The sequence below is a fragment of the Clupea harengus genome, unplaced genomic scaffold, assembly GCF_900700415.2.
Source record: "Clupea harengus unplaced genomic scaffold, Ch_v2.0.2, whole genome shotgun sequence".
Taxonomy (NCBI): Eukaryota; Metazoa; Chordata; class Actinopteri; order Clupeiformes; family Clupeidae; genus Clupea; species Clupea harengus.
The window spans coordinates 44,569-55,000 of record NW_024879729.1 but is presented as its reverse complement, the minus strand read 5'-3'; the positions used below and the strand labels follow the sequence as shown (position 1 = coordinate 55,000).

General features: G+C 42.7%; 1 pseudogene; it reads left to right on the top strand.

Moving 5' to 3' along the window:
- Positions 1-2,195, top strand: part of LOC122130095 — a 9,568-nt pseudogene extending 7,373 nt beyond the window's left edge.
- Positions 2,196-10,432: the final 8,237 nt, after the last annotated feature.

Genomic DNA, 10,432 nt, shown 5'->3' with positions numbered 1-10,432 from the left:
TCATTTGAACAATGCAAATAAAAAAAATACCAGGTTTTATAATCAGATTTAATGTCATCCGATTCCTCTGATGCATGACGTCCACATATGTGGACGGTATCCGATTCCTCTAATGCATGCGTCCACGTATGTGGACAGTTGGTTTTTAGGGTGTACAAACTATATTTTACATCAAATTTCATTTTTTTAAACACAAATTTGTTCAACACACTTTCCCTTACATACTAATATTTTTTTTGCCTGATTTTTCCTTCTTGGGTAGAAGGTTTTAACAGATATGCCTGGAGTATTCAGCACATGCCCAGCACCGTCAGCCATCTTGTCTTAATGATGTCATTACACAGTTAACATTCCAAATACAAGATGATACATATTGTTATTATATTGCTCTGAGTCTACTGACTCTGCCCCTATGTGGTTTGGAGAATATTACTATGATAATCCAGAATAAAATGGAGTTTAATTAACTGTCCACGCATGTGGACCCCATGCACGAAAGGGTTAAGCAGAACCACGGCACATAAGGGGGGACCCATCTGCTTGAGGTCGGCCGGGTGGAGATAGGAAGGGGGGATGGGGGGAGGGTTGTGTGGCAGAAGGGGATGGGAAACAACAGGTGTTGTACATATCCTGCATTTGGTAGGTGTACATAATATATATACAGACATCCGGTGGTAAATACATGATACAAACAAGACCAGTTTAGTGGGTATACACTGTGCTCAAAGGTTTACTGTTACAGGGGTAAGGGGAGTAGGAGCAGAGTGTCAGTGTGGCCTTGTCTTCTCTGGCTGCCAGATGTTAGTGGTTTGCTCCAGTGTAAAAGGATTGACATCACACCAAAGGAGCCTTTGATTCATGCTGTGTCACACTCTTCAAGCATAAAACAAGAAAGCTCAAAAGCTCTTAAAGTGTGCAAACAGTAATTGTATGTTTTAACAAGCGTCTTATGCTTGAATCAAAATTCATGTTAATTTCAAACTAGCCATCTGGGCATCACACTGCCATACCAAGAATGACCATGAGAGGGGGCAGTGAAATGAAGTGGGGGCTAATGAATCTGTTCATACTGCCCTCACCTGTAAGCAGGTTAATGCAGGTTCAGAAAAACTGTGTAGATGTTCTGTGTACATTGTGCTGAAACCAACACCCAACCTACAACCAATATTATTAGAGTAAAGCCAAAGCTCAAATCTTTTTGCAGACCAAAAGTATAATATTCCACCTAAATAAATACTCAGCATGAATACAATAATAATGCTCTTGTTTCAAAGGTCATTTTAATGGCTCTATTCTGTGTGTGATAATGAAATATTCTCCTGGGTAAGGCAATTCTTGTAAATCTTTGAGGATTCTTTACAGACAAAAGGAAATGTGTTACCTTTACAGAAGAATACACTCTATTATGGTCTTCTGTGGTCTTTACTGCTTTTCAGAAGACTTTCAGGCAAGGAGTGGCTATGGAGAGGGCAGTAAGCACCATGTCTTTTACTCAGTGATACCCCACCCCTCTCAGATTGGTTGTCAGCTATAATGTGTGCAATGAAACTCTGATAGTACTGTCCCATACTGTCAATGGAGAAGTGTTGAACACAGAATTGATCTCAATGCAGCTTTTATTATGCAGGAACTCCCACCACTGCCCATGTATCTATCTGTATATCAGCACTAGCAATGCTTGCTGTGTGAAACGGCTTCTCAGGCACAGACAGACAGGAATGAGTTAAATTTAAAAGGTGTGACTTTTTTTTTGCTGGGTATTTTTACTTTTACTTAAGTACTAAGCTTCAGTACTCCCTCCACTACTGACTGTATCTCTGTGCAGGACTAAAATACAGTGTTTGTACTGTTAGGACGGTCCAAGAAACCAGTGAAAGCAGATCCAACCTTCAGTGAGTGTCACAAGCTTTAATTGAAAATTCCTGCCTCAGTCCCATTCCCAGTCCCCTGATTGGCTAATCACAAGCACCTGTCACTCCCCCACCACTGCACTATATAAACTCCTCACTCCCCCACTTCCTCGTCTGGCCTCGTTTCCACAGGACTTACCCCAGAAGATCCAAGCTCTGGACTGTTCACTTCCTACCATCATTCCCGTCTCCATCCCAGACTTCCAGGTCACTCTATCTCTCCGTCTTCTCTCCCTGGCTCTCGTGTTCCTGTGCTCCCGTGCCTTGTTTTCCAAGTTGGCGTGAGCTTTGTACTATTGGACTTTATCTCCTGAGCGTTAATTCCCAGTTTGACTTTGGCATTCTCCTCGTTATTTCCCCTGTGCCCCCTGTGCTGTCTGTATCCAATCAACTCTGTCCACTCATGTCTCTGTGTTGCCTGAAGTCCGGGACACAGCCATTATTGTTAGGCTTTCTCACAGAAAGGACCCAATCGCAGACCAGGTTGCAAAAAACACTTGTAGATTTATTTCCTTCAAAACAGAACACGCAAAAATTCCAAAAGGCAAAAACACAGTAGAGCAAAAATCAGAAAGTCCAAATGAGAAAACAGGCAAACAGAACTCCAAAGGCAAAAACACAGATCAAAAATCAGAAAAGCTTATACGATACCAGGTAGGCTACTCGGAAAAAATGCAGGATTCAGTCATAGATTCGCACAGACAATGAATTACGATCCGACAGCGAACTACAGAAGCACAGCTCAATATATAGAAGGTGTTGTGTCCATTGATATATTGTATTGTTCTATGCATTCACTGTTGTAGTATTGTATTATATGCACTTGCGAGTACAGACACTAGGGGCGCTAGTACTAGCGGAAGGGTCGTGTTGAATGTACTGGATGAAGTTAAGAGACTGAGTAAACTACGCTCTCTGTTCCTTATGCTTTGTGTGTGTTAATGTCTTCCGAAACAACACCACAACAAAGTGGCGACGAGGATAATAGTGAGGAAATGTCTCTGCTATCTATCCTGCCGTGTTCCTGGATTGCCCCGGAGAGCCGAAAATTCCATTTACTGCGTGGAAAGGCTACTTCGACAACTACTTGCTGGCGATTGGAGGTGATGCTTTCCCTGCTGTGAGGAAAAGAGCCTTGCTTATTCACTGTGTGGGAACGGAAGGGCAACTAATCTACAGCACCTTACCACTCGAAACAGATGATTATGACGGATCCGTGAGTGCTTTGGAAAAGTACTTTGAGCCCAAACTCAACGTTGTTGCGGAGAGATACCGCTTCAGACAACGAGCACAAGCTGTCGGTGAGTCTACAGATCACTACGTAGCATCACTGCGTGAGCTTGTTAAAAAGTATAAATTCGGAACGTTTTGAGAATGAAATGCTACGTGATCAGATTGTGGAGAAAACCAATAGCACCCGGATACGTGAAAGACTTTAAATGGAGGAAGATTTGACTCTTGACCGTGCTTTGGCTCTTGCTAGGCGTACTGAAGCTTTCATAGCTGATGCCAAGGCCATTTCTGTGGCGGATACAAAGCCCAACATTCAAGTTCAAAAGAAGGCGCGCAAACCACAATACAAAGGCGCACTGTTAGTGGATACAGGGTCTAGTGTCTCTATACTGCCAGAGAATATTTACAGTGCAAATTTCAGCGCAGTTAAACTAAAGGAGCCTGGAGTGCAGCTGGTGACATACTCTAGAGAGAAACTGAATGTATTAGGATGCCTTAGAGCTAGCACTACTTATCAGGGCAAGAGTGCTTTGACAGACTTCTTCATTGTGAAAACAGGGACACCTATACTGGGCATGGACCTGGTGACTGCCCTCCAGTTACACTTTAAAGGTGACCAGGTTATATCTGAGACTGGGACTGTCAAGATGTGTGCAACACTTCGCCAACTCGACACCCACTGCAAACAGGAATGCGAGTCTCCAACAGCATTCGGGTGTGCGAAGGGCTTCGTACAGAAGGTGAAGTTTCGAGCGGAAGTGAAGCCGGTACAGCAAAAACGTAGACGTCTACCTCTCAGTTCGTGATGCTGTCTCCCAGGAACTCAGGAACCTGGAGCAACATGGAATCATTGAGAAAATTGATGCATCTGAGTGGGTCTCGCCAATTGTAGTCACAAAAAAAAAAGTGGTGATATACGCATGTGTGTGGATTTGAGAGAGCCAAACAAAGCTGTAATCACTGACAGCCACCCATTGCCACTGATTGAAGACATACTGTCAGAACTGCATGGGGCTGTTATGTTCTCTACCCTGGACCTCAAATCTGCTTACCATCAGTTGACATTGCATGAAGAGAGCAGGGGACTCACTGCTTTCATTACACATGAAGGTCTGTATCAGTACTGCAGAGTACCCTATGGACTGTGTTCACCTCCGGCTGTGTTTCAAAAGATGATGACACAAATCCTTAGTGGCCTAAAAGGGTTGCAGTGCTATCTTGATGATGTCATTACATATGGAACTTCAGAAGCCGCTCACGAGGTCAATTTGCGTGCTGTGCTACACAGGATCAACAATGCAGGACTGCAACTCAATGTTGATAAATGTCAGCTACGTCAAACTACTCTAACCTTTCTTGGCCAAAAGATTGGTCCAGAAGGTCTGCTGCCGGATGACTCTCATGTTGCTGCTATTCTGAATGCTCCACCGCCTACTGACCCTACTACCCTGCGCTCATTTCTTGGCCTGAGTGCATGGTATAGCAAGTTTGGCCCAAACTATGCAACTCTCGTTGAGCCCATAAGAGCTCTGCAGCGAAAAGACTGTCCATTTCAGTGGAATAACCCAGCTCAAGCCGCGTTGGACAGAGTCAAGCAGCTGATAGTGCATAGCCCTGCCCTAGTGTTGTTTCGACCCCAGCAAGCCTGCAATAGTCTCTACAGATGCCTCAGACTATGGAGTAGGTGCCGTTCTGACTCAGCTGGACAGTCATGGTGCGGAACAGACTGTTACTTTTGCATCTCGCAGTCTGTCTGATGCTGAGAGGAAATACTCCATTGTAGAGAAGGAGGCGTTAGCCTGCGTCTGGGCTGCTGAGAAGTGGCGCACTTGGCTGTGGGGAAGAACATTTCTGTTACGTACTGACCATCAAGCCCTTACGACATTGCTGACGACCAAGGGGAATAACCGTGCTGGTCTTCGGATAGCCAGAAAGAGTTCGATTATGATGTTGAATATAGGACTGGATCCTTGAATCATGTTGCTGACTGTTTATCGAGGCTTCCACTTCCGGAGACAGACACTGCATGTGCAGAAGAGTTGGAGTCAGTTGCAGCCATCCTCACTGACCTGTATGCGGTGTCTGAGGGAGACTTTCAATCAGAGTGCCGTGCCTGCCTTGTGCTAACAAAGCTACGTGCACAACTACAGAAAGGCTGGCCCTCACATAAAGCAACATTGGAACCTGACTTCAAATCAAATCAAATCAAATCAAACTTTATTTGTACGGCGCATTTCATACAAGGAAGTAACACAATGCGCCTCACAGTAGGAAAGAAAAGGGGGGGGTTTACAAACACTTGTAAAAAAAAAAAAAAAAAAAAAAAAATATTCGCCATGAACTTGCAGTCATGAATGAATGCATCGTCAGAGGTACTCATCGATTGCTGGTGCCTGAGTCACTGCAGAAGAGACTCATTGATATTGGTCATGAAACGCACCAAGGTATTGTGCGCACAAAACAGCGCCTTAGGTAATTGTATTGGTGGCCTAAAATGGACTGTCACATAGAAACTATGATTAAGAACTGTACAACATGCAGCCAGAATGATAAGTCCACTGTCACCCATGATGCCCCACTTCAACCTGTTCCCTTACCATTTGCTGCCTGGGAAAAAGTGTCGGTGGACATCGTGGGCCCATTTGAGATGGCAAATCTACAGTCAGGAGGTGCTATCACAATGGTTGACTAGTGGCCGGAAGTAGCTTTCTCTCCCCGGGCTGATACGGCTACCATCATACAATTTCTGACTACAGTTTTTTCACAAGAAGGGAATCCAAAAGACTTTATAAGTGATAACGGTCCTCAATTCCTCTCTGCTGACTTCTCAGACTTTCTCAAAAAGAGGGGTATTCAACACATGAGATCTTCAGTTTATTACCCAGGAGCTGACGGGGAAGTTGAAAGATTCAACAGATGTGTGAAAGACTGCCTGCAAACTGCTTCAATTCAAGGGGAACCTTGGAAGCCATTCCTGAGAACATACCTGATGGACTACAGGGCAACTCCACATTCTACCACTGGAGTATCCCCTTCAGAACTGCTCTATGACCGACGAATGAGAACAAAGCTTCAGGTAATTGACATGCCTGTCCCTCCATCTGACAGTGCCATGCATGAAAGAGTGAAGGACAAACAACAAAAGATGAAAGAATACACTGATGCCAAGAGGCATGCTAAATCCACCGACCACACCAGAACAGACCATATGAAAATATGGGCCTTAAAAAGGCATGCAGAACGTATCGATTACAATAAAACTCCAGATTTCTACATCCAGTCTCCGGTCTTCTGATTAAAAAAAAAGGTGTAGTGAGACCCTGTCTCGCCGCAACATATCATTTTTGTCTTTTTTTGTATTTATTACCTCCAGACAATCAGCTATTACGTACTTGCCAGTGCATTTAATAACTATGTTTAAAAAGCTCTGTGGCATTCGATATGGCAATCTTTCTGTTGATAAAAGCTCTGTGGCATTCGAAATGGCAATCTTTCTGATAATAAAAGTCTACAGAAACAGTTTTGTGTGCTTTCAGTGTTTGATATGTAACATGTAATCAATTGCCATATGTAAGATGAGCAGAAAGCAAAGTAACACTGAGGAAGAAAATACATTGAAGACAATAAATGACTGTTTCCTCTGTCATATTTGTATTACAGAAATTACTGACAACTCGTATGAACAGAAAAACATACTGCTCTCTTCCCCTTAGACGTAAAGGCCCAAAGTCTGCTCTCTTAGACATAAAGGCCCATAGTCTGCTCTCTTCCCCTTAGACGTAAAGGCCCATAGTCTGCTCTCTTAGATGTAAAGGCCCATAGTCTGCTCTCTTAGATGTAAAGGCCCATAGTCTGCTCTCTTAGATGTAAAGGCCCATAGTCTGATCTCTTAGACGTAAAGGCCCATAGTCTGCTCTCTTAGATGTAAAGGCCCATAGTCTGCTTAAAGGCCCATAGTCTGCTCTCTTAGACGTAAAGGCCCATAGTCTGCTCTCTTAGACGTAAAGGCCCATAGTCTGATCTCTTAGACGTAAAGGCCCATAGTCTGCTCTCTTAGACGTAAAGGCCCATAGTCTGATCTCTTAGACGTAAAGGCCCATAGTCTGCTCTCTTAGACGTAAAGGCCCATAGTCTGCTCTCTTCCCCTTAGACGTAAAGGCCCATAGTCTGCTCTCTTAGACGTAAAGGCCCATAGTCTGCTCTCTTAGACGTAAAGGCCCATAGTCTGCTCTCTTCCTCTTAGACGTAAAGGCCCATATTCTGATCTCTTAGACATAAAGGCCCATAGTCTGCTTAAAGGCCCATAGTCTGCTCTCTTAGACGTAAAGGCCCATAGTCTGCTCTCTTAGACATAAAGGCCCATAGTCTGCTCTCTTAGACGTAAAGGCCCATAGTCTGCTCTCTTAGACATAAAGGCCCATAGTCTGCTTAAAGGCCCATAGTCTGCTCTCTTAGATGTAAAGGCCCATAGTCTGTTATCTTAGACGTAAAGGCCCATAGTCTGATCTCTTAGACGTAAAGGCCCATAGTCTGCTCTCTAGATGTTGAATGCATTCTGTAGTGAGAACACATGCAAGCAGATAGGTTCGAGGCCAGGATGATCAACCATGCACACAGTCTTGTAACTTTAAATTAGTGTTGTCAGTTAAACACGTTATTAACACCGTTAACGCAAACCCATTTTAACGGCGTAATTTTTTTTATCGCAAGATTAACGCGATATATATATATTTTTTTTAGATTAACGTTCTTTTTGGCCTCGCAAACTGTGTAGTATGCTAACGTTACGGTTTGAGTGAATGGTGAGCGTGATACGGCGAAATGGATCTTAAAAAGCTTCTGAATGGAAAGTTTACTTTTAAAAGTTGTGTTGTGCAAAAGAAGCGAGCTTCACTGTTGTCTGAAAATGTCAACAGGCAGCTGGCTGAAAGCAAAGAAGTAGTAGGCTTACCTTTTATTGGTAACCTAACTGTTACGGTTCATTGTTTCTGAAATAAGAGGCCTGACTGCTATGTTCCCAGCAAACTTGAAAAAAAAAAATATTAAGCCATGGTTTAACTGCACTATGGGCTGAGTCCTTGTGTACCTGAAATGTACACTTTATAATTGTATTTTGTACTGCCCTGTTTGGCAATGTTGGTTTTCAATAAAATAAAACATTTGCATAAAGCAAGCCAATCCACTTTTCCATGTTGATAAGGGCATTAAAATAAAAATAAAATGATGGAAAAATTAAATAAATGAAGGGACATTTAGAATAGATAAAAATGTGCGATTCATCGCGATTAATTTTGAGTTAACTATGACATAAATGCGATTAATCACGATTACATATTTTAATCGTTTGACAGCACTACTTTAAATATTTGAAAGAGTAAGTGACATGGATTATAAAACAGATGATGACTGCATAATAACAATGTCATTCGCAAAGAGCTGGTATCTCCCTGCAGCAGACTTTTTCGGGGCTCTGTAGGCATTTTTTCACACTTGGCACAAATACACGTGTATCAGGAAAGAGATCTAAAAAGTGACCACAGGGGGAGCTGTGGTGCAAGCAGCAGCCCCGACCATGAACGGGCTTGAACGCCCACGGGGACCTGGTGTAACAGGCCATAGTATTCCCCTCGGTCCGGACTATACCTGGAGTTAAAGGGGCCTAGGCTAGATTACACCCCGGGTATATTATGGCCTAGGCCAATTCATACCCCCTCAGACCAGATTATACCCCCATGATATCAGTAGTGTTGAGTGACCCTATCTGTCATGGAGACTATGTTGTCTGGTCAGAAATGCTTAGAAGCCACTGTGGTGCATCTGATTAAAATGCCTGAGATGATGTACAATCCAAAGTTGAGGTTTATTATGAAGTTGAGATGAATGGAATGAATACAGGTTGTTTGTATTGAAGTAGATGTCTTTGTGCGTTGGTGTGTAGGGTTAGGTTGTGTTTGTGTGTCTGGTTCTGCAAAAGAAACAGAATACAACAGAGATACTTACTAATCATGCTAGTAGACATCTCACAATATAAGGCTAGTGACAACCTCACATTAATAATAGCAATATTCAATAGCAAAAGTTTCTCACATTACTAAAGTGACACAACTTCCTACATTACTCATGTAGTCCATCACATTCCAACTGCTAAACAGCACAGGTTATTGTTAAACATGTTAAACATGTCCTTATGCCACTTTGAGCGGAGCCATAAGGGGTGCATGCACTAACGGGATGACCCAGCAGCAGCGAAAGGGCTGTTCACATGCACGTGAGTCTAAGGGGCAAACCATCAGTCCTTCGCAACACTATCTGATTAGAGGCAGCAAGCCCAAAAATATATCTTAAAAAAAAACATTACAGGTAAAGTGTATTTGAATGTTGTGTTACTATTAAAGCCATAGGTCACCAAATGCAACGATTTAATGAGAAAACAATGTTTACCTTAATAAATGGTAAAAAGTATTTTTTACTTGTGACATTTTAATGAGGTTTGTGTTTTTTGCATGTACTTAAACACCAGAAACAAGCAGTAACTTATATAAACACACTGTATGCGTTACATACTCGTACATGAACACACTGTATTAACATACTCGAGTCACTAGCATTGGGTTGTCCTCATCACAACCAGCAAGGCTGTATGACCTCAGCCAATGTAAAGCTGGCTCATTAGCATTTAAAGGAACAGGCACTCAAAACAGGTCGTAAACTAACAGGCTGGCTGTTCCATACGAATGTCCCGATTCAAAATGGTTAACTTTTCATTATTATATTGGTTCATTTTCAAGATGGTTTGATTACTAAACAGGAAGGGTTGTTGAATTCCCTGCGTGCAGCACACACTCGGAATATGCAGCTCCACTAAACGTGTCACAAGGCGGGGGCGAAAGTGAAAATAAACCGAAGTGACGCCCGTGCTGTGAGCAGAAGTGTGTATTCTGAAATAACCAAAGATAATTTTCAGGGCAAACCAGCTATTACACCACGAACGTAAAGTATTTGGACAGTAAAATGTTATGAACTATTTCGTGCTAGGACATTCGGAATAAGTTGATTACGCGATTTCTCCAGAAGAGGAAATTGTGTCTGCCTCGTGGAATGGCGCAGAAGAAAAATCGACTTACGCTAAAGGGTGAGTTTCTGAACTTCACTGTACGTTTACCAATAACACAACTTTCAGAACAGTCCTTTAAGGGATTACGTTCGGCGAGGTGTCTTGTTATAGGAAAATATTGGACAAAGCGCGTGGAGTATTTTTTTAAATACGATAAATACGATCTTGGATAGTT